The sequence below is a fragment of the Aricia agestis genome, chromosome 1, assembly GCF_905147365.1.
Source record: "Aricia agestis chromosome 1, ilAriAges1.1, whole genome shotgun sequence".
Taxonomy (NCBI): Eukaryota; Metazoa; Arthropoda; class Insecta; order Lepidoptera; family Lycaenidae; genus Aricia; species Aricia agestis.
This window is the reverse complement of record NC_056406.1, coordinates 10,923,979-10,948,302: the sequence shown is the minus strand read 5'-3', so window position 1 is coordinate 10,948,302 and position 24,324 is coordinate 10,923,979. Positions and strand designations below refer to the sequence as shown.

The 24,324-nt window shown below is 35.5% G+C and overlaps 1 long non-coding RNA gene and 3 other non-coding genes across 4 annotated transcripts; all 4 read left to right on the top strand.

Annotated features, from left to right (window-relative positions):
- The first annotated feature begins 3,097 nt into the window (after positions 1–3,097).
- Trnas-cga lies at positions 3,098–3,179 on the top strand. Its single transcript has one exon. It is a non-coding gene; the product is annotated as a tRNA-Ser (tRNA).
- A 352-nt stretch (positions 3,180–3,531) lies between these two features.
- Positions 3,532–3,613, top strand: Trnas-aga. Its single transcript has one exon. It is a non-coding gene; the product is annotated as a tRNA-Ser (tRNA).
- Positions 3,614–5,292: 1,679 nt separating this feature from the next.
- Positions 5,293–5,374, top strand: Trnas-aga. Its single transcript has one exon. It is a non-coding gene; the product is annotated as a tRNA-Ser (tRNA).
- Positions 5,375–10,629: 5,255 nt separating this feature from the next.
- Positions 10,630–22,174, top strand: LOC121727012. Its single transcript, XR_006035610.1, has 4 exons — positions 10,630–10,933; positions 18,590–18,593; positions 18,979–18,981; positions 22,148–22,174. It is a non-coding gene; the product is annotated as an uncharacterized LOC121727012 (long non-coding RNA).
- Positions 22,175–24,324: the final 2,150 nt, after the last annotated feature.

Genomic DNA, 24,324 nt, shown 5'->3' with positions numbered 1-24,324 from the left:
CGCATTTGGACAAATGAGGTGTCGTTAGAAGCCCCTTGACTGTCCGCTGGTTATAGGCTACATGACATCACGTTAAATTGACTGTAGCACCATCTAGCATCTAGGGGAATAAAAGTAAAAAAGAACAAACAAATAATATTTTTCCTGACAATGTCGTGGGGGGCTTCGCCTCACCTCTGGCCTGTACCAAACCTCCCCCACCTGGAAATGTTGTCGCGTTGTCAGTGTTGAGTTTTGATAGGAACGAAGTTATAAATGAAAGTGAAATTATTGTACTCTAAACTAAACATTCACTTTTTGACTATCATTTAATTACCTATATGGAGGGCTTGGCTGGAACCCCCCCTCCCTCGTCGAAGTGTTATCGCGTCGTTAATGTTGAGTTTTGATTCTCCTTTTTAACCCCCGACAAAAAAGAGGGGTGTTATAAGTGTAACATCCTCATGATCCTCGATCATTTGAGGAGTTGGATAGTTTAAGATCGAGTGAATCTTAGCCCCAAAATAATTGAAATAAAAATAAAGTTTAAAAAACTAAAACCCGACTACTAAAATACGCTCTAAAAAGTACGAAACAAGAAAACAGTTTATAGGGATATGGAAATGTTTAAAGGATAGCCGTGGTCGTATGCCACATACTAGAGCAAAACAAATTCATTATATTATATTATATTAATATAATAAAGATCATACATACGACCACGGCTATCCTTTAAACATTTCCATATCCCTATAAACTGTTTTCTTGTTTCGTACTTTTTAGAGCGTATTTTAGTAGTCGGGTTTTAGTTTTTTAAACTTAATTTTAATTTTGGTAACAAGATTTAAAAAAATAAAAATGTTTTTTACTAAATAGTTTACTATTAAGGCGCTTTGCAGACGACGGGGCGGAGCGGGTGATCAACCCGCTCTTTATTTAGCCCCAAACGATAGCGCAAAGGGAATCCTATATTACCAACGCACACGGCGGGCAAAAATACTGCGCCGCTGGTGCCCGGCGGGCACTGGCGGCGCATGTCCGCGGCTGCCCGCCGTGGATCACATAACCCAGTTTACATGTGTAGTGCTTTGTATATGCGGCGTGGGCAGCGGGGCAGCTGCAGACATCGACGGGCGTACGCAGCGAAATTGACCTGCCCGCCACGCCCCGTCGTCTGCAAAGCGTCTAAAAGTCGAGCAACCTGACTGGCAGACTGCGTCCCGCGTGGTCTAAATAGTGCCACAAAGTTAAATTACATACATGGACTAATAAATACTTTACCCTCGGCTCTGCAGTCGTATAAGGTACAATGTTCCCAGACGTACAGATGTAAAGTATACCTCATAATAATTTCACTTAATATCATCTCGTTAACGAACACACACTTCTTTTTTAATTTTTCACAAAAAGATATCTTTAAAACAGTCTTAAATCTGTCAATTGATTGTGAGTCCACATCATTTACCAGTACCACAGACATGAGGGGGTTTAATTTAATTTGATCATGTTGAAATCAGTTGTTAAAAAAGATATTATACTTATACTTTTAACAACTGATCTCAACATTCTCAACTATATCAAACGTTACATTATGAGTAATAAGTTATATAAATTATAGTTAGCTAAATCTTACCGGTACCTATAAAAATTGTATTTAAATATTTAGGCGGCGTTTTGGTCTATCGCTTTATGTTTAGTCCATGAATTATGGAGCAGTTACGGTGAGATGGGGTTCTCCAAAGGCAGACGGCAAATTTCAATCTGAGGCCGGATATATCGCTACCGGGCCGGCATTGCTGTTCCGGTTATTGGTTTAGACGGTTAACACGAAACTACGTTATGGTCCGCTATAGACGCAAATACTCCGGATATAACCGGGCACTAGTCACTTGATCTTATAATTCGGTGCTGCAGATTTCTTGTAAATGGATGGAAACTTGAGCGCCTTAGAATATTTTATTTTATTTATATAATATGTGAACAAGAAACATTAAAAATATAACATATTATTATATTTACACAGTAAGACGCAAATGATCTGTTTATTTCTAATAAGATTAAATCTCTTCCAGCAGCCCTATGGAGAGAGGATTAAGACAAAAGATAGGACGTGATAATAATAAGTAATTTTTTTCAATAAAATATTTCAAAAGTTTAATTATAATAATATGGCACTGCATAATATATTTATCAGAAAAAAACGTACAGAAATATGCCAACGATCAAAGAAGTTGATTCGTAGGCCGATGGCGGACCTACGTAGTTTGGAAGCGTAATGTCAAAAGTCAAAACTTAAGAGGATACACCAGGGGCTAGAGAAATGAAAAAAAAGTACGTGTAATATCTATAGCTGTTTCCTTACCTCAAGCCTATACCGCAGAACGCAATAGAGACAACTGCAGAAAATCCAGAAAATCAACGATTCGTTGTCCCCTGATTCCTTCTCCAAAACTTAACCGATTTAAGTACTTTTTTCATTAAAGATTAAAAAAAGGCTTGAGCTGTGTTCCTATGTTTTGCTTTTTTTTGTATAATCTAGCCAAATCTGTTTTCTGGACGTTTGAACACAGCGGAAAATCTGGCCATTTTTTTAGGTTTTTGAACGTTCATATCTTATTTAATAATTAAATTATGAAAAAAAAGAAAACATAGGGACATTGTATTAGTGGCTGTAGATATTCAGGAAAAAAATTATAACTCTACTAGTATTATCCAGGGAGGAAACAGGGGACAACGTTTGTATGGAAAAAATCGCGTGGAATCCTCTTAAGCTAATCCGACCAAATGATGTAGGTCCGTCAACTGCCTATGAATCAATTTCTTTGATGCTACGTACAATAAACTATGTTTAATTCAAACATATTCAAATGCTCCCAACCAGAAATGGGGAATTTTTCCCCCGACATGCCATGACTATTATAAGTAACTCTATGATTAGAATTTAATTGTTTCATATTAAATTTTATCGCTTTGACTTACTTTAAAACTGTTATTACTCAGTCGCTTTCACTCAAATCACCGACTGGAGATTGGTAATATTAAAATATTATGAGTCATGTTATAGCATCGACTTTCATATTTTAGTTGTGCAAGTGATATTATGACTATGCAGTATGTAGCAGTCGTGGCCGAGTGGTTAAGGCGTCTGACTCGAAATCAGATTCCCTCTGGGAGCGTAGGTTCGAATCCTACCGGCTGCGTAAATTTTTTGTTACTTGAGCCTTTAGTTTAAGTAGGCAGCTCAATACCGCGAGCGGTGGCAAGTTTGCAATTTAATGTGTATGCAGTACATAAAGTTCAGTTTTGAATGGCTCATTTTAAAATGCATCATATCGCATAATATATTTTTCCATATTATAGGAAATGCGATGCTGCAGGCGGCGCGGGCGATTAGCCTGCACCCGTACCTACATGTAGTGATCGCCGTGCATCTTCATTGCGCTTTGCCAGTATGAAGAGATCCTTACCGCTCGAATTCTATTATTTTTTTGAGATAATATCCTAATTACACTTTCACTGTTAAAAACTTGTTTTAAAACAAAATCGTATGTGGCAGTCGTGGCCGAGCGGTTAAGGCGTCTGACTAGAAATCAGATTCCCTCTGGGAGCGTAGGTTCGAATCCTACCGACTGCGAATATTTTGTAAATCAATTTGTTGATTGGATTCGTCAATGATCCAATAAATTATTGAGAGGGTTTCTCAAAAATGGGGTTGATTTCTATATTTCTATAGATCCCTCAACACCATCTATAGAACATAAATTTTTAACCGACTTCAAAAAAGGAGGTCATCAATTCGATGCGTATGTATGTCATATTTCCAGAACTGCCCAGTTTTCGTATATTATATTAGTCTATATCAGCGTCTGAACAAATGTGCTAAATTTCAAAAGTGTATGTATGTATTTATGTTTTTGTTCGCATATCTGCGAAACTAAAAGTCCGATTTAAGTGATTCTTTTTTTGTTGTACTAAGCATTGTTCAACTTAGGTAATTCTGCAAGTTTCATCAAAATCGGTTCAGTAGTTTTAGAGATAGAGAATTTTAATTCTCGGCTTTATCTTTTTAAAATACTATTATTCAAGCCTCTAACTTTATCTAAACCATATGACTTTCCTAAAAACTTCCAAGTTCCAGCCTCCGTTTTATCCCCTTAGGGGTAAATTTTTATAAAATACGTTCTTAGAGGATGTCTACACGTTTTGATACCTAACTGCCACATTTATATTATTATCTTTCTTAAAAAACAAACAACTTTTATTAAAAACTTTAAAAAGTTATGTATTACTTTACTTATATAGTTTTGACTGCACATCCCTATGTACACGATTGAACCGCGCGGGTTTAACAAAATAATTGATAATAATAATCGGTTGATTGAGCAAATTTGAGCGATACCAATTTCGATACAAATATTTAATTCCTTACGCCCATCCATTGATTCGTGTTATGATAATAATATTTATTAATGAGTATGGTCAGCGTTCTATTATGTATGGTAGCGGTATCATTACCACATAAATAAAATAAATGTTTATTGGCATTTAAAATTAATAATATGTACCGAAATTTAAAGTGTGATATTAATTCTTCCTTTTTATAGCGGTAGAGCGATAGTTATATTAACATTGATAATATAATTAGTGATTAAAACGACAACAAGACTTCTTTTGTAGTTCAGTTTGTAGTTATTAATTTGTCTCTCGGTTCATGAGGGAAGGGTCTGGAAAATATAAAATATATTTTTTAAATTAAACTCTAAACTAAATAAAACGGTGTGAAAGGGACGTTTCTTTTTTTTATGAAATAAGGGGAAAACGGGCAAACGGGTTACCTGATAGAAAGCAACTTCCGTCTTTCATGGACACTCGCAACATCAGAAGAGCTGCAGGTACGTTGCCGGCCTTTTAAGAGGGAATAGGGTAATAGGGTAGGGGAGAGAAAGGAAAGGAATAGGGAAGGGTAGGGAAGGGGATAGGGTAGGGGATTGGGCCTCCGGTAAACTCACTCACTCGGCGAAACACAGCGCAAGCGCTGTTTTGTGAGCCCGTGGTATTTCTCCGGTTGACCCGGCCCATTCGTGCCGAAGCATGGTTCTACCACGTATTCGTCTTTAAATTGTACCTACTCGGTAGAGACGCTGGTAAGTTCTGATCACAGACATAGATCTTGATCTATGTCTGTGGTTCAGATTATGCTGCTTCGTGTATGCGATCAAACCAGCTGCTTTTGACCGTGAACGCAAGTGAAAGTACAGAGAGCAAAGTACCTTTACAAAAATGTTATTTTATATTTGGTTCCATAATCAAGAAGCAGTCGTGGCCGAGCGGTTAAGGCGTCTGACTAGAAATCAGATTCCCTCTGGGAGCGTAGGTTCGAATCCTACCGACTGCGAATATTTAAGTTTTTAGGGTTTATAAACCTGACTTCCTGGACCAATTGAGACTTGGCTATATTTTATCTGTTACTAGAGATCGCCTAATGGTCGAAATTCAACCTTAAATTTAATAATTCTCTTTTGGCTCCCCGTTTAAAGTATTGACTATTTCAGATTTAATAAAAAAAAACAACAATACATTTTCACAACAGACCAACCATAAACAAAGGCTATATTAAGTTTTTTTTTTTTATGAAATAAGGGGGCAAACGAGCAAACGGGTCACCTGATGGAAAGCAACTTCCGTCGCCCATGGACACTCGCAGCATCAGAAGTGTTGCAAGTGCGTTGCGGGCCTTTTAAGAGGGAATAGGGTAGGGGAGGGTAGGGAAGGGAAGGGAATAGGGGAGGGTAGGGAAGGGAATCGGGTAGGGGATTGGGCCTCCGGTAAACTCACTCACTCGGCGAAACACATCGCAAGCGCTGTTTCACGCCGGTTTTTTTGTGAGAACGTGGTATTTCTCCGGTCGAGCCGGCCCATTTGTGCCGAAGCATGGCTCTCCCACGTATTCGCATTTTTCCTAAAAAGGGTTCCAAAGTTTTTCGCTCGCGTATTAATAATACTTATATAGTTAGATTCCATTTTTATATCATAATAGTGTTTTTCAATGCCGTTTTGGCATTTACAAAGTTGTGAATTTTAATTTGCCAGAAAATCTAGTCATAGTTACTTTTCACTAAAGTCCACTTGCACCCATTTCTGTTAAAGCTAAGTAAAGAAATAATTAACTGGCATTGGCGAAAGGCATTTATTATAAGGAAAGCTTGTTGATTGTATCTTTTAAACCTGCGAGGCACTCGACTCACGAAAATGTTAAAAGCTTTGTCTTCGATTTTCGTTGCTTATTTAGAGTTTATCAGAATAGGAGCAACTAATGCTTTAATTTATTCACTACCACGTTTGTACACACGTTTATCATGAATTTAATATCTATTAATAATTATAATATCCTACAACTCCCGAACAGGTTACAGTAATTTATCTTAGAGAAATACATTGTTAATAACCTATTAATATGCAATGGTTATTGACGAGGAAATGGTTTTAAACTGTTTTAATAACAATGTATGTTTAGACTATCTCTTCTTTGCTTAGTTGGAGTGTATAAATTATATTCTTCTGAAACAGTTCTTGAGATACAACCTGGAGACAGAAATCAAAGTCTCAGCAATAGGGTCCCGTTTTTACCCATTGGGTACGGTGCTCTAAAAATATTATATTTGTAGGCATTTGTCAATTTCATTCAAAAATCAAAAGGGAAAATTTTACCTAACGGTATGCTCTTGTGATTAAGAAAATAATTTTAACATTAATTATCACAAACTGAAACAAAGGTATTAAATTAAATGTAATATTGTTCTTTAATTACAATAGTACCAACGTCACTTCTAAGAATTTCAGTAATATTAGCAAGATTTTAATAATTCATTCCTACTTTTAATGTAAGCGATTAAACATCTCGAATATCAACAGAGATATTCTCTTAATATATAAATAAGAAAGGGATTGAAAGATTAAAATTGATTACTTAGATTTGCTTATAGGCCTCTTACACGGAATATATAATACTACTTATATATTCCGTGGCCTCTTAATTATAGTATATATATGATAGAAATTGTAGCCTGAAAATCCCCAAGTCGTATTAATGCGTAGTTTTCTACTTAAAATAGTAATTTCAAATAGGTTCAAAATTATCACATCAAGTACAAGGTTTGTTAAATAATTACTAACCGTCATTGAAGCCATCTATGTAATCAGAAACTAGTTCCCTAATTAAATCTGTTCAATCAGATTTAATCACGAAAATATATACTCGTACCAACGTACTAATAAAATAACTGTGAAAGTGTATTACCTCTTCACGTCCAAATTGCTGAACCGGTTCTCCTGACATTTGATGAGGAGATACTTTGAGCCCCGGGAAAGGACACATTAATATCTACATAATATTTTTATCCCGAAAAAATATGCGGTTCCTGCGCAAATTATGGCACTACGGAGTTACGGTGTATATGTCGCAGCCGACTGGTTTAAATAGCCGTTCAATCAAACAGCTAGCCCTTTGACTGAACAACGACATTCAATCACACGTCTAGCTTTTATATTGAATATTTTAGTCGCTCAAAACGTTCAACACTACTATTGTGGACTGTATGATTTTTGTTGAAATTTATATCTATATATGTTTGAGCTTTGATGACTTTAAATTAAATCAATTTTAACTCTTCACTTCGATTTATTATATTAAAATTAAACTTTGTGCACTGTACCAAGGCAAAGGGCGGACTACTCAATATTTATACTCGTTACACCCGTAATCTGACCTATCGGAGCAATTTATATCCGTCCGATAAGAATGGTGTTCTTTGACCAAGATCCGTCAGAGTTGCTGGAGTCGTAGTTGCCGTATGAGTCCTATGCCCAATTACTATTCTATCGCAATGCCACGACGCAACGCCGACCGGCCTATTTATACGTCTAAGCTTCACTCCCGCCATGCGCTAGCGCAGAGGGAGAAGACCCGCCCACTTATCCCGGTGCGGGGGTATACGCAGAAGCCCCCGCCTTATTTCTATCGCGCGGAGATACCATTTCAGCGTACACCTATCTCTTTCCTACCCATTGCTATGGCACTGTGCACTACACAATACAAATTACATACACAATAATTATTCAATACAACAATTTCAATACCATGATATTATGTTCTTAATCTACGTAACATAATATCATGACTCACAGATCGGAGTCTTAGATTAATATACATTATACAAATTAAATCTAATTCAGATGTGTACTAATTAATCATCTACTAATACACATTATTCGTATTTCTTGCCCTCTGATTCCAAACGTACGAATTACACAATACGTGGCAAGAAATACTCATAGCAACAATTACTATCGCGGAAATTAATACACAAGAATACATAACGTTTTATTATACTCAAAACCTATAGCTAGATACTACAACACATTTAATAATTAATCACATTCGTATCTAACCCCAATATTACATACGATAGCCTAGTCTTTATTTATTTGTAGTTTACACATATTCCAATAATCAAATAAATAAATCTACCGTAGACCATAAACTAAGCATCTGCTAGCTTTCTAAAATTCTATTCTCACGCTCGTTTCTCAGATATTGCCGAACGTCTGTTCCTACTCTGTACATACTTTATTTGTAAAAATATTAATTAAATCTTAAATCTTTAAACGAGCAATTCTTGTATATATATATATATATATATATATATATATATATATATATATATATATATATATATATCTTAATATATATATTTCTTGTGTGCGTGTGTATGTGACTGAACTCCTCCTAAACGACTGGACCAATTTTGATGAAATTTTTTGTGTGTGTTCGTGGAGATTCGAGAATGGTTTAGATTTACAGTTTGGTCTACTGGAAAATGTTTTTTCAATTAATTTCTTATTTATAAGGAGTTGTTGATTTTGGAATGTTTTACATTAGATCCGGCGGACGGCGCTATCATCGCATTCAATATTATTCTATTTCAATTTTAGTTTGTCCTGACAGATGGTGCTACGATTAATTTGAAAAAAATTTTGTTATTCAATTCATGTGCTGATTAAAATATTAAATAAATAACACATAGGCTACAATTTTAACCGACTTTCAAAATGGGGGAGGTGTTATGTTCGTTTTCTTATATTCAACGATTACTCCGCCGTTTGTTAACCGATTTTCAAAATTTTTCTTTTGGTATATAGGGTATCATCCCAATTTGGTATTATATTCAGAAAAGTGGTGATCTGATGAAGGATCCATAAGTAATCGAGGGAACTCCTCAAAACTTATAGGGAAACATATGGTGACTTCGGTTTCGTGAGAAGTATTCTAAGCATATGCTACCAACAAGTAAGATTTTGCACCGAGATATACCTGGTATACCGTGGTTCGGAAGGTGCTGAGAGAATTCCTGATTCTTTATAGATACAAGTTTGGGAGTTTCGGCGTTGTTTTAAGAACAGAAAGCATATGCTACTATGCAAATTACATTCTTCATCATCATCATCATCATCATCACTACCATATTATACCATTTCATAGTCTTTTAGATCGAGACTCGAGTTTGTCAAGCGATAATTTAAAAAAATCTATATCTACCTAATATTATAAACCTGAAGAGTATGTTTGCTTGAACGCGTCAATCTCAGAAACTACAGGTCCGATTTAAAAACTTATCTCAGTGTTAGATAGATCATTTATCGAGTAAGACTCATCATTTATCGAGAAGGTTATATTATATTATTACTCTAAGACTAATACGACAGAAGAAACTCAGGAAAATGTGGGAAAAACGGGGGAAATATTTTTTATGGGAAAATGTACCTACGGATTCTGTAAAATTTCTAATTTACGCGGGCGAAGCCGCGCGGGACATCTAGTATATATATATATATTCTCCAACGATTTTCATGAAATTTAGTATACAGGGGGTTTCGGGGGCGATAAATCGATCTAGCTAGGAATCATTTTTAGAAAATGTCATTTTCATCGAATACCGAGCAAAGCTCGGTCAAATAGCTAGTTGAAGCTTAATCATCATTTAATGTCTATGAGGGCGGCGGTAAGAGTTAAGACTCACTAGCAAACAGAAGGCTGAGAGTCAGTTTTGTAACTGCACCGCACTGCACTGCACCGTGAACCTCTATACCTAAGTGCTCATGGTAAAATTGACAAAAAATCTCAATCACTCGGAACATTCGAGGTGCGAGAATCGGGCCCCGGCTCAGTCGTTGTTCTAAACAATGGCAGTGGATGTAACAAGTATGTAAGGGAATTACACGCCAGCTCCATCCATGTTCCGGGCCGAGGAAATCCGATGCGAAATTAATCTTGCCAACTTTTGTTTCTTACCAACTTCGGAACGGATTCCATATATTAAAACTTACTCCACTAGTCAGAAACTTCGCTGTACTTATAACAGCTGATAATGAGTCTCGTTATTAGAGCTTTGTATGGCATTAGCGATTGTGTGGCTTGATCTCTATGTGGAAAATTAATGTTTTATGTTGTTTTGTGTTTGAGGTTCAACGGCATTTATAAATCATCAACGTATTATTACTTTAAGAAGTAACATATTTAATATTTTATTAAATGAAGTAATTTACTTCATTTAATAAAATATTAAATATGTTACTTCTCAACAGTGCAACAAATCAAAATTGTTTGGTATTAAGTAATACCTTACCACAAATAGATGTGGTGGACATTAATAATATTTTCAATTCTAGATTAGGTAATTTGACATATGATAAGTATTTCTTATCTAATTTTTTAACTCGACATTTAGCTAAATGGCTATACAATTTTATAGTTTTAAGACAAGCCAAAAAATTGGCTAAGCCGACCACTGCTTTTATTGAGCAGTGTTCTTATTCTAACCAATATATAACTGAGAGCTTGGAATATGATCCAAATAATTTAAATTAGATTCTAGGACAACAGAGGCACACTCTAGCAGTATATTATTAAACAAAAATAATAATACTAATGCCTACCACCAACAACCTAGTAAGATTTCTAGACAAAATTGTAATTTTAATATAAACTTGGTGCATCAGAACTTACAGGGAAAAATAGGAAAAAAATTAGAAATTGAGTTATTTTTATTTTTAAATGAATTTAAATGATCAGAATAATTAAATGAATTGTCATTTAATTATTATGATCATCAGCTAGCAAGTTCGTTCAGTCGAGAGAATGCTATTAGGGGTGGCTCCTTAATATTGATTAAGAAAAAACTTAAATTTAAAGAACGTAAGAATATTGTTCGACTGTCAACTGAACGAATTGCTGAGTTAGCCTGTATCGAGCTGAGCCACCTTATTATTGTAAGCGTATACAGACCTCCATCCGGCTTATATGATTCTTTTGAACAAATAATGGAGCAAGTGTTAACAAAAGTGTGTGCATCTAACAAAAATATATGTAAGATAGTATGTGGTGATTTCAATATTAATTTACTAGACTTAAACTCCATCACTGTTAGATTCACATCATTGTTCAAATCGTATAACCTTATTAATTTATTCAACGAGCCAACAAGAATTTGTGATACAACTGCGACTTGCATAGATAATATTTTCACCAACATAACTCCCTATAGGAAGGAAATAATTAATGTATTAAGCTCTGATCACTGTGGACAGTTAGCTTCATTTAATATAAATTGTGATACTAATAAGAAAAAATTGAATATATACCTATAAATACAAAACGTATTGAGAAATTTAGAAGTAAATTATTATCAAGTTTTGAGAACTTGAATGTATCAAATTATCCAGATAAAGCGTTTAACAATATATTCAATAGAGTAAATCAGCAATATAACGCTGTATTTACTTCTAAAACGGTCAGTTTGAATAATAAAAGAAATAATTTCAAAAAATGGGCAACTGCAGGTATTATTGTAAGTAGACAAAAATTATATGATTTGTATAACGAGAAAACTATAAACCGGAGTGAAGCTTTTAAATTGTACGTCAAGAAATACTCAAAAACTTTTAAAAAGGCCTGTCAAGCAGCGAAGGCACTTCAAATTAAAGAGAAAATTAGAGACTAAAATTAAAGTGAAAACCACCTGGAGAATAATTGCGGATGAGACTGGAAATTTAGAGTTCTAAATTTGAACTTTTAATTAATGATAAAAAAATCAATTCTGATCTAGAGGTTGCGACAGTCTTTGAGAAGTTTTTTTGCAGACATTCCAATCTCAACTACAAAGAACTTAAATTCATCACCTACAGTTGCAGAAAAAATACTTAGAGAACATGTCGAGGAATGTGATGTCAATTTTATTTTTAGAGATATTGACTCCAGGGATATTATCAAGACTTTCAAATCAATAATATTAAAAGTACCACTGACCTCTGGGGTATGTCCACAAAAATTATAAAATCAGTGATTGACATCATTGCCCCTTACCTAGCTTTAGTTTTTAATAATTGTATCAAAAGTGGTGTGTTCCCAGACTTAATGAAGCACAGCAAGGTGATGCCTCTATTTAAAGCTAGGAAGAAATCAGACCCAGCCAACTATAGACCAATATCCATATTGCCGACTTTAAGTAAAATCTTTGAAAAAATAATTCTAAATCAATTACTTGCTCATTTTAACTCAAATAATTTATTACATAATAATCAATTTGGTTTTACTAAAGGTCGGTCTACAACAGATGCAGGCATTAGGCTTCTGTGTAGTATTTTTGAAGCTAGGGAGGGGTCACAGGATACACTTGGTATTTTCTGCGATCTCTCTAAAGCATTTGACTGTGTGGAGTATGATAATCTAATAAGAAAGCTACACCATTATGGTGTACGGGGCACGGCACTTAAACTTCTAAAATCTTACCTTACAAATAGAACGCAGAGGGTGGAAGTTAACTCCATAAGGTCTAATGAAACCAAAATAAAACAAGGTGTGCCACAAGGGTCCATTTTAGGCCCTTTTCTTTTTCTCATATATATATATATATATATAAATGATTTACCTTATCTTGTTAAAGATAAGCATGAGATAGTACTTTTTGCTGATGACACTTCACTAATTTTTAATGTGAAGAGGCGACAATTTAATTATGACGAGGTAAATAGTGCTCTCTCAAAAATAGTACATTGGTTTAATGCTAATAATTTACTTTTGAACTCTAATAAAACAAATTGTTTAAAATTTATCTTGCCAAATGTTAGGCAAGTAAAAACCAATGTACTATTAAATGATGAGAAAATGAATTTAGTAGACACCACCGTATTCCTAGGCATAACGCTGGATTGTAAGTTACAATGGGGTCCACATATTGCGAAACTAGCAGATAAGCTTAGTTCTGCAGCATATGCTGTTAAAAAAATCGTGAAATCACTGATGTAGAGACCGCGCGATTAGTTTACTTTAGCTACTTTCATAGCATAATGTCTTACGGCATCCTCTTGTGGGGAAACGCGGCGGACATTAATACAATATTTGTGCTGCAGAAGCGAGCTATTCGTTCTATTTATAAGATATCGTCTTTGGAATCTCTAAGAGAAAAATTTAAAGAAATAAGAATTCTGACCGTAACATCTCAATACATTTTGGAAAATCTCTTATATGTTAGAAAGAACATAAATATTTTCAAAAAGAAAAGTGATAATCATAATGTAAATACTAGAAACAAGAACAAGCTAGCAATACCAATGTTCAGACTAGCCAAAATAAGCAAATCCTTTAAAGGCCAATGTATACGCCTGTACAATAAAATCCCAGAAAATGTTCAAAATCTACCTTTAAACAAATTTAAAAAAGCAGTTAAAGAACGTTTGTGTGCTAAAGCGTATTATAAAGTCAATGATTTCTTAGAGGACAGCACACCTTGGGAATAGGGTGGCTCCATGCAGGTTACATTTCTTTTAATTTTGTTACATAGCTGTAAAGCCATAACATTGTAATTTTCCATTTTTTTAGTAAAATATGGCCCCGTGCGAGTTTCCTACGCCGCGCCGGTTCTTCTCGGCGGGGTAGTTCCCGAACCGGTGGTAGGCAACGTAGTTTCTTCGTTCGACTTTCAAAAAGTGTATCATGATACCCATTTTGAATAAAAATATATTTTATTTATTTTATTTTATTTATAATATTTATCGCAATAATTCACTAATTATAATGTAATTTTATCGAAACCGAAAAAGTCGTCGTAATTATTGCACTCTGTGTACAATGTGCTAGAAAAAAAAAATATTAAAATAAATAATGCTTGATTCAAAATTGGTATCCAGTACACTTTTTGAACGTGAAAACTATCGTGCCTACTGCCTACCTGCACCGGTTCGGGAACTAGCTCGGTGGCGAGAAGAATCGGCGTAAGAAAATCGTTCGGAGCTAATAATAATTATCTAGTAAAATGTAGAAACTAACTCACTGTAAAATATAAGTGTGATTTTGTGCTTATGGTAAAGAGCTAAATATTATTATTAACACACCGAATCTACTTACCTATATTTTTTTCTTAATATAATATTACATTTAAACATAGTGATGATGATTCACTTAAATGCAAAATATGTAGATCTATTTTCAAACAATCAATTTGTGCTTGTCGTATCAAATTGAAAATAATCTGTCTTTATAAAAAGGAATCGTCTGTCGAAGTTTGTCTTATTAAATAATCCCCTGTCTTACGTGAGACGAATAAAACGCCTAATAGCTCTCAATCTCCTATTTCAACTAAGCTCTGTATTATCTTATTATGGGAATAAAAAGAAAAATATAAACCTACAATAATATTGGTATACAGTGTGTAACAAAAATAAGTGATAATACTTTAGGGAGTATACGTGTTCCTTGTAGAGAGTTCACTGTGAAAGTAGCAGCGCTGAAAGACGAAAAAAAAATTTCATTTTTGTATGGGCAAGGGCCCGAGCGTCACGAGTTTCCCCATACAAAAGTGAAAAAAAATGTTGGTCTTCCAGCGCTGCTACTTTCACAGTGAACTCTCTACAAGGAACACGTACACACCCTAAAGTATTATCACTTATTTTTGTTACAACCTGTATATATTAAATACATAATATTAATATTATTTGGTATTGGACAACAAAGTAACCTCTTTACGCTAACACCGATGAAGCGATTTTGATGAAACGAGTATTTATCCATACTAATATTATAAATGCGAAAGTATCTCTGTCTGTCTGTCTGTCTGTCTGTCTGTCTTGCTTTCACGCCAAAACTACTGAACCGATTGCAATGAAATTTTGTATACAGTTATTCTAGAGTCTGAGAAAGGACATAGGCTACATTTTGATGTGGGAAAATATCTTATTTCCATGAAAATATCGATGAAAATGAATTCGCATTGCGCGTGGCCAGCGCTCATCCCGGGGGTCCTGGGTTCGAGTCCCGCAGGCGGAACAAAAAGTTTTCAATGTTCCTGGGTCTTGGATGTGTATTAAAATAAAATTTCAAAAATCTTAAACATATTTTATGTATAATATAATAAAAAATCCAGAAATATATATCGATGGAATGAACATTTTAGTTCTAATACGATTCAACAGATGGCGTTTTATTTTTTACTTTATTGTAACATAGAACTAATCATACTTATTAGTTAGTATGTTTTTGTTTATAGTTTTTAATACGTTAGAATATTATGTTTAATAATATAATCACTTGGTATAATAATAATCAATCTATCTTATCTTATAGAACTCCTACTGCATTTCTAATCCATACTATCCATACTAATATTATAAATCCATACTAATATTATAAATGCGAAAGTATCTCTGTCTGTCTGTCTGTCTGTCTGTCTGTCTTGCTTTCACGCCAAAACTACTGAACCGATTGCAATGAAATTTTGTATACAGTTATTCTAGAGTCTGAGAAAGGACATAGGCTACATTTTGATGTGGGAAAATATCTTATTTCCATGAAAATTTCGATGAAAATGAATTCGCATTGCGCGTGGCCAGCGCTCATCCCGGGGGTCCTGGGTTCGAGTCCCGCAGGCGGAACAAAAAGTTTTCAATGTTCCTGGGTCTTGGATGTGTATTAAAATTTCAAAAATCTTAAACATATTTTATGTATAATACGAGTATTATAAAAAATCCAGAAATATATCGATGGAATGAACATTTTAGTTCTAATACGATTCAACAGATGGCGTTTAATTTTTTACTTTATTGTAACATAGAACTAATCATACTTATTAGTTAGTATGTTTTTGTTTATAGTTTTTAATACGTTAGAATATTATGTTTAATAATATTATCACTTGGTATAATAATAATCAATCTATCTTATCTTATAGAACTCCTACTGCATTTCTAATCCATACTATCCATACTAATATTATAAATCCATACTAATATTATAAATGCGAAAGTATCTCTGTCTGTCTGTCTGTCTGTCTGTCTGTCTTGCTTTCACGCCAAAACTACTGAACCGATTGCAATTAAATTTTGTATACAGTTATTCTAGAATCTGAGAAAGGACATAGGCTACATTTTGATGTGGGAAAATATCTTATTTCCATGAAAATATCGATGAAAATGAATTCGCATTGCGCGTGGCCAGCGCTCATCCCGGGGGTCCTGGGTTCGAGTCCCGCAGGCGGAACAAAAAGTTTTCAATGTTCCTGGGTCTTGGATGTGTATTAAAATAAAATTTCAAAAATCTTAAACATATTTTATGTATAATAATATTATAAAAAATCCAGAAATATATCGATGGAATGAACATTTTAGTTCTAATACGATTCAACAGATGGCGTTTTATTTTTAGGGTTCCGTACCTCAAAAGGAAAAAACGGAACCCTTATAGGATCACTTTGTTGTCCGTCTGTCCGTCCGTCCGTCTGTCAAGACCCTTTTTCTCAGGAACGCGTGGAGGTATGAAGCTGAAATTTATATCAATTACTCAGGTCTACTGTCCCTTGAAGCTGTGAAAAAATCAAACTTCTAAGCCAACGCAATCAAAAGATACAGCCGTTTATGCCGCAAATTTTCGACACTTGCAAGGGAATCAAAACCTACAGGGTGCTTCCCGTGAACTCAGAATCTTGAAATTTGGTACGAAGCAACGTCTTATAGCATAGATAAAGGAAAAATTACGAAAACCATACATTTTTAGTTACATCACATAATATTTTTTTTTTAATAATTTTAAACTTACTACCCATTTCCTCATAAACGCGTAGAGGTATTAAATTGAAATTCATACCAAATACTCAGGTCTATAATACCTTTAAGCTGTCGGAACCCTCGGTGCGCGAGTCCGACTCGCACTTGGCCGGTTTTTTTTTACTTTATTGTAACATAAAACTAATCATACTTATTAGTTAGTATGTTTTTGTTTATAGTTTTTAATACGTTAGAATATTATCTATACTAATATTATAAATGCGAAAGTATCTCTGTCTGTCTGTCTGTCTGTCTGTCTCGCTTTCACGCCAAAACTACTGAACCGATTGTAATGAAATTTTGTACACAGATAGTCTAAAGCCTGAGAAAGGACATAGGCTACTTTTTAACTGGAAAAGGGGGTTGTAAGGGGGTAAAAATGCATAATTTTGGTCAAATTAAGTTAGTTCCAAAAACTCAAAATAGATGGCGCCAAGAGTCCCCTAGATCGCGCTATTGCTTGCTCATGCGTATTTCTATAAGAGGTGGTACCATGTTAACTCATGTTTTTCGATTCTTTCGATTGTTATACACGTTCTATACTAATATTATAAATGTGAAAGTATCTCTGTCTGTCTGTCTGTCTCGCTTTCACCCCAAAAGTCAAAACTACTGAACCGATTGTAATGAAATTTTGTACACAGATAGTGTAAAGCCTGAGAAAGGACATAGGCTCTATACTAATATTATAAATGCGAAAGTATCTGTCTGTCTCGCTTTCACGCCAAAACTACTGAACCGATTGTAATGAAATTTTGTACACAGATAGTCTAAAGCCTGAGAAAGGACATAGGCTACTTTTTAACTGGAAAAGGGGGGTTGTAAGGGGGTGAAAATGCGTAAATTTGGTCAAATTAAGTTAGTTCCAAAAACTCAAAATAGATGGCGCCAAGAGTCCCCCTAGATCGCGCTATTGCTTGCTCATGCGTATTTTTATAAGAGGTGGTACCATTTCGAACCAAGCTTTTCGATTCTTTCGATTGTTATACACGTTATTAATTAAGAACTCACCTACCAACTTAGATTAGATATCAAATTCAAAAACAACAGCGCCAAAACTACTGAACCGATTGTAATGAAATTTTGTACACAGATAGTCGAAAGCCTGAGAAAGGACATAGGCTACTTCTTACTGGAAAAAGGGGTTGTAAGGGGGTGTTTATGCGTAAATTTGTTCAAATTAAGTTAGTTCCAAAAACTGGAACCGATGGCGCTAATAGTGTTGTTTCTGGTCTCTATGTTGGTACGTGAGTTATTTAATAACATGTATAACAATCGAAAGAATCGAAATATTATCTCAACATTTCGATTATCTCAACATGGTACCACCTCTTATAGAAATACATATGAGCAAGCGATAGCGCGATCTCGCCTATATCGCGCCACGCTACTAACAGTCTACCAATAATAAATACTAAATAGTTTATGGCCTATGGTTATTGGCTATTGGGCAAAGCTAAAGTTGTGTAATGCATTATGCAGCTAAGTTGTGTAACGCTAAATAAGCTTTAAAAGGTATAAAAAAGTTTAATTTAAAAAAAATCATATTATGTGCACACTACACGGCTGTTTTGGGTATTTTGATTTAAGGGGTACCAGGGTTTTAAAAAGCTTTTGACACCAATTTTATTAACACCGCGCGCTATAAACTGAAGTCCACGCGGACGAAGTCGCGGGCAACAGCTAGTATCTAATATAATAAGTGTAAGGTAAGTATCTGGGTGCACGGTAGTCAACCCGCCGAGACGAGCCAAGCGAAGCGCAAGGGCATACCTTTTCTCGAAGTGTAACGTCGTTTTTTGAACCCTCATAGAGTTGGTTTCCGATGTACTAGATAGTTCATATTCTCAGGATGTGATGTCAATTATAGTAAACTTATTAAACATACAAAGTCTCAATCGAATGGCTCTAATACTTTAGATTTTATTGATATTTAAAATACACTGATTTCGTCACTGACACACTGACACGCTGATGATCATCAAAATGTTTGGCTACTTCCTAAAGTGCTAGAAAACTGAAATTTGCTATGTAATCTAAATTTAGTATACAACCAACAAAATTCATAAACCTATAACTTTCGCCCCCATCCCCTAAAATGGGGGGAGGAGTTTTGTATGAGACTTTTACCAATTTAATGAATTAGGACCTAAGAGTTTACATGGGACTGTAGACAGTAACTAAAAAACCTTTAATAAATAAGTATATTACAAGAACCAACTTAAAACAAAAAAAAATTGAAATCCCACCAAAACATTTCTTGTAAAATAGTGCTGAGATGACCACATATTAAGGTTTATTATGTGAAAAATATATGAGATTTCATGTAGAGCCAAGCTTCTGAATCTACAAGGCCTAACTCTACCGACCCTAACTCGTGGCCCGCATTGGTCGGCACCGCCGCAAAAGCTACGTCCCACAATTTTTAAATCTGTAATATTTTTGAAAATATTCATTTAAATAATATGCTGTAATGGGCAATATAGATCTATATTATATCAATAATGTATTTAAAGTATTAATTAATAAAATAAGGATTATTGACGTATTGGTCAAAATCACTTCGAAAATTAGCCAATATTTGAAGTTAAAAGTAAATAACAAAAAAAATGTTATTGTGGGATATCCATCCATAAGAGATAGACATACACCATCACGGAGTTTTCTGTAGATTTTTTCAATGTGTACAATACTTGGTACATTATTTTGATTTATCTCGTAGGGTTCAGCCTGCGTTGCAATGTAAGCGAAAAAAAAATGTAATTATTTAGGACATCACATTAGAAACCCCAACAATATCAGTATTTCTCCACTATTTAATTAATGTTATTATGCCCATAACCTTTCTCTTAAATCACTCTATCTATTAAAGAAAACCGCATCAAAATCCGTTGCGTAGTTTTAAAGATTAAAGGGAACAAAGGGACATGAGGGAAAAAAGCGACTTTGTTTTATAATATGTAGTGATTCTTAAGCATATAGTAAAAATCGGTTCTTTTAATATTACAAACAGACACTCCAATTATATTTATATGTATGTATAGATGTATAGCTGATGTATAGATATAGTAAATGATATCAAATTTTATTCGATAAGCCAAATTTCAGTCAATTAAAGTATAGGCAGATGTCGGACCTACCTGATTAGGTCGCGATGTAAAATCCAGCTGACAGATCACGACTTACCTACATTGAATATACTTACCTACCAAATGAGGTGGGTCCGTCAACTGCCTACGAATCAATTTCTTCGACGGTACATAAACTAGTATTAACTGTAGCCTATATAGTACTATAAACTTTATGGTTAAACGAACTTACCTGAAGTGAAGTTCAACCAAAATTTTGTGTGATGCTGCATCTGAGAGACTTCATAATAACCATGTAGTCCGATTTACGACCTACAACATCGCCACACGATTTTTAGATAAGTATATAAAAAGATTTGACAACTACTCGTTCACTCACTCACAGCTCGACCGATCCCGAACCCCCGCTCGGCTTCATTTGTTTCAGAGGAGTAGTCGAGGCTTTTATTCTGCTTCCTGGGGTCCTCACGCATCATGCGCCATCTGAATCCCTCGTGTTAGGGTTTGGGAGGGAGTGAAGTCTCTCAGATGCAGCATCTCACAAAATTTTGGTTGAACTTCACTTCAGGTAAGTTCGTTTAACCATAAATTTAATTTCGATGTTGCACCTGAGAGACTTCATAATAACCATGTAGATGTTTAGCGTTTGTAGCAGAATAAAACAGTCATAATAATCATAACAACACCCGTGTGTATAACAAGTCGAATAAGTATAATAAGTACTTTGTCATTAATATCAGTCTTTAATTTATTAAAGTGTATCCTTATTTAATACAGCTTGGGCAAAGCGTAATCATCTGAATTAATCAGAGGTTGATTATAAAAGCGCACAAAACAAAACGAGTTGCCTGACCAGCCTGCCGTTTTCTTAATCAGATCTAGTGACACTCCGGCCCTGCCGGCAGATGAGGCAGCGGCGTGCCGTGTGCTGTAAATATGCTCACGTCCACACCGCTACTGCTCAGAGTCTGCTTGATCCAGCGGCTTATGTTCTGGGAACTCGCGTTGTGAACGGGCTTCTTAAAAGTAAGAATTAATCTGTATTTACATGATTTCGATATTTATTAGTTATTTCGAAATACGACAGTACCGCGAGTGCAGGACAAATTGAGGGTTTGTCTCTAAAGTAGTCTAAAGAATGGAATAATACTAAAGAATGGAATAATATTAAGTCTTGGATTTTGCCTGTTCGGCATTGAAGTCTTAATTATTATCTTTAATAGTGATTACGATACGTGAATTTTCGGAATGAACGTCTTCTGTTCTTATGAGTGATAACGTCTGCACCCGTTATCCCGTCGACAACGCCATGAGAGTTACCTTCTTTTTGATAAAGTTTTTGATTACGGATTGTACTGTAGATAAATACTCCAAAACTTTATTAGGATCCCATATGGAGGACCACTTTGGGAAGCTGGGCTTACTCCTAAAACTCCTTTAAAAAATCTTAGGATACAATCGCCATTGCAGCGGTATTTACCAATGAATTAGAGACAAACTAGACTTATAACAATTTAACGTTCTTCTGTTAAGAATCGTAATATATCAACTACGGATCCTTCATACTAATCAATATTATTAATTTGACAAAAATTAAACCAATGTTTTTATTCCAGTATCATACTGATTAATCGTTATTCCCGAATACCAATAACGATTTTAGTATGAGGTCAATAGATGCCTCCGGTATTCGACGTCTTAGGTAGGCTTGCCGCATGATAGACTGGGCCACAGCGGATGGCACTCCCTGGAAGGGGACAGAAGGTTTTTATATGGCCTAAAATAAATCTCCGACTTATTTGAGTAGCGATCGAAACAGTGAAAACTACGGCCGAGACGGCCAGTACGGAACGACTAATATACCGGTCGCTTCCTCTTCTACAATTTTCCTAAGACTCTTCAGTATGAGCGTGAATGGCGGAAAGGCATAGAAAAAATAATAATAATCGTACCATGAAGTTGTAAAAGCGTTGATTTCGAAGGCACATGGGTACCTATTGTTTCCAAGGGACATAATATTATCTATTACACGTAATTCGTAATGCAAATCTAGGATGATCTGAGCGATTTCTGAAAATTGTTTTGATTATTTCGAGTTTTGGAAGGTCTCATTGGATAAGTTGTCGCGTTAAATTCGCGAGACTGGCTATTCCTAGGCCCAGTTAATTCTGCGCATTCTCTAATCGGTTTTTTGCAGCCTCTTGTAGAACTTACCTCTTGATTGAGTTTAGGCGCTTGTGCCAGCGAAAAGTTAGTCGGTATAAGAATCTTCGCCACAAGCGACTCCTTGTATTCCTTAGCCAAACCATCAACCACGATTTTACCCCAACGTTCAGAGAGTTCAGTGGGAATGCAGTCGCCTAGGGCTTTCTCTGTATTATTGGCCTCTCTGTATTATTAGCCTCGCCAAGATTATTTAGTATTTCAAGTGGTAACGTGGGGGTAGATTCTTGATTATAATCTACCGGCACGGTGGCTCCTGGTTAGATCAGCGGCGCTGATATCGGTGATGCGGCCTACGGCGACGCCGGTGCAGACGCAGGCGACTCCACATAATCCACGTCGTCTTCGACGTCGCGTCGGCTTAAGATTGTGGAGTTCCACAGCGAGATTCAGCCTCCCGAGCGTCGATATCTTTATTGCGCCTATTGTCATCGGATGAGTGCTCGTGATCGCGGCGGTCTTCCCAGGAGGAGGTCGCTGACGACTCGGATCTTTTCCGGTGTGAATAAACAAAAGTATAAAGTTACTTTCAGGATGATATCACGTATCATCACGTTAAGAAAGAACTCAGTTTGTAACCAGGGGTACAAAATATAGTAGACTATCTGGTTAATATCACTTATTAACAGGTTAAGATAGTAATTTTGTATCGTATCATAACTATACCATAGCTGAGAACAAAGAAAAAATTCATAAAATTTTTAAAAATAAATGTGGGTAGTTTGGTACCTTTTCCTTTGTTGCGGCGTGATTTACTTTCCATTCGCCGTATTTTGAGGTGAATATATTTGTAATCATCCTTATTCTTCTTTTTCCTTATGTTATTCGGCGATTTACACTAATTATAACACTTTAACACTGTAGAAATTACACGAAAAACGAATGAAGCCGAGCGGGGGTTCGGGATCGGTCGAGCTGTGAGTGAGTGAACGAGTAGTTGTCAAATCTTTTTATATACTTATCTAAAAATCGTGTGGCGATGTTGTAGGTCGTAAATCGGACTACATGGTTATTATGAAGTGTCTCAGATGCAACATCGAAATAAAATATTATAAATTCTGTACCTGCATCTAGCGAACAACAATCTGTTACATACAACATGACTGGTGAGACATGTTCAATACTTAAGGAGACTACTCTGTACTCGATTCTCATTATATGACGTAATAAAATGAAGTACTTAATTTTTGTCCAAATTTCCCTTTAAACAAATGAATCACGGACACTAAGTAAATAACGCGGCTAGGCAAGTAGGCATACTATGCGGCCGGCCCGGCGGCGTGCGCTATCCAAGAAACACCGCGCCGCTACCCTTCACGCGCGCGGTGTCCATGTGTTGGGTAAATAATTATTTAACTTTAAGCTACATTTACTCAGTAATCAATTGATATAATTTTTTTATATTTTTTTTTCATCAAATATCACGTCCTCGAGTACTGAACATGTCTCACCAGTCGCGCAGTATAGTGATGTCATTTTTACGAGCATAATTTGAGCTTTACACGGCTATCATTACTCAGTCCCAGTCCCATTAGCAATTTAATTGAAAATGATTAATAATTATGCGGCGGACGAAAGCTTAATTAAATATCACGTGGCCGACAGTCAGCGTGATTAATACCGTGCTGTTTGATTACCTGCACCGGTTTAGTACTGTATTAATTATTAGCCAATGAATAGAAGACGCAGTAACCGATTGATAATGCAGAGGTTCTCAAACTTTCTTGGTGATGGAACCCTTTTAAGAAGCGACATTTTTGGCGTACAGACGGTTTTGTTTTGGAACGAGGTTCCTTATCGCACGTTTGGCGCAAAGGAGGCTAGACATAACGATATTTGACCTCGACACTTTTATTAGTACCTGTAGGTATATGTACAGAGGTTT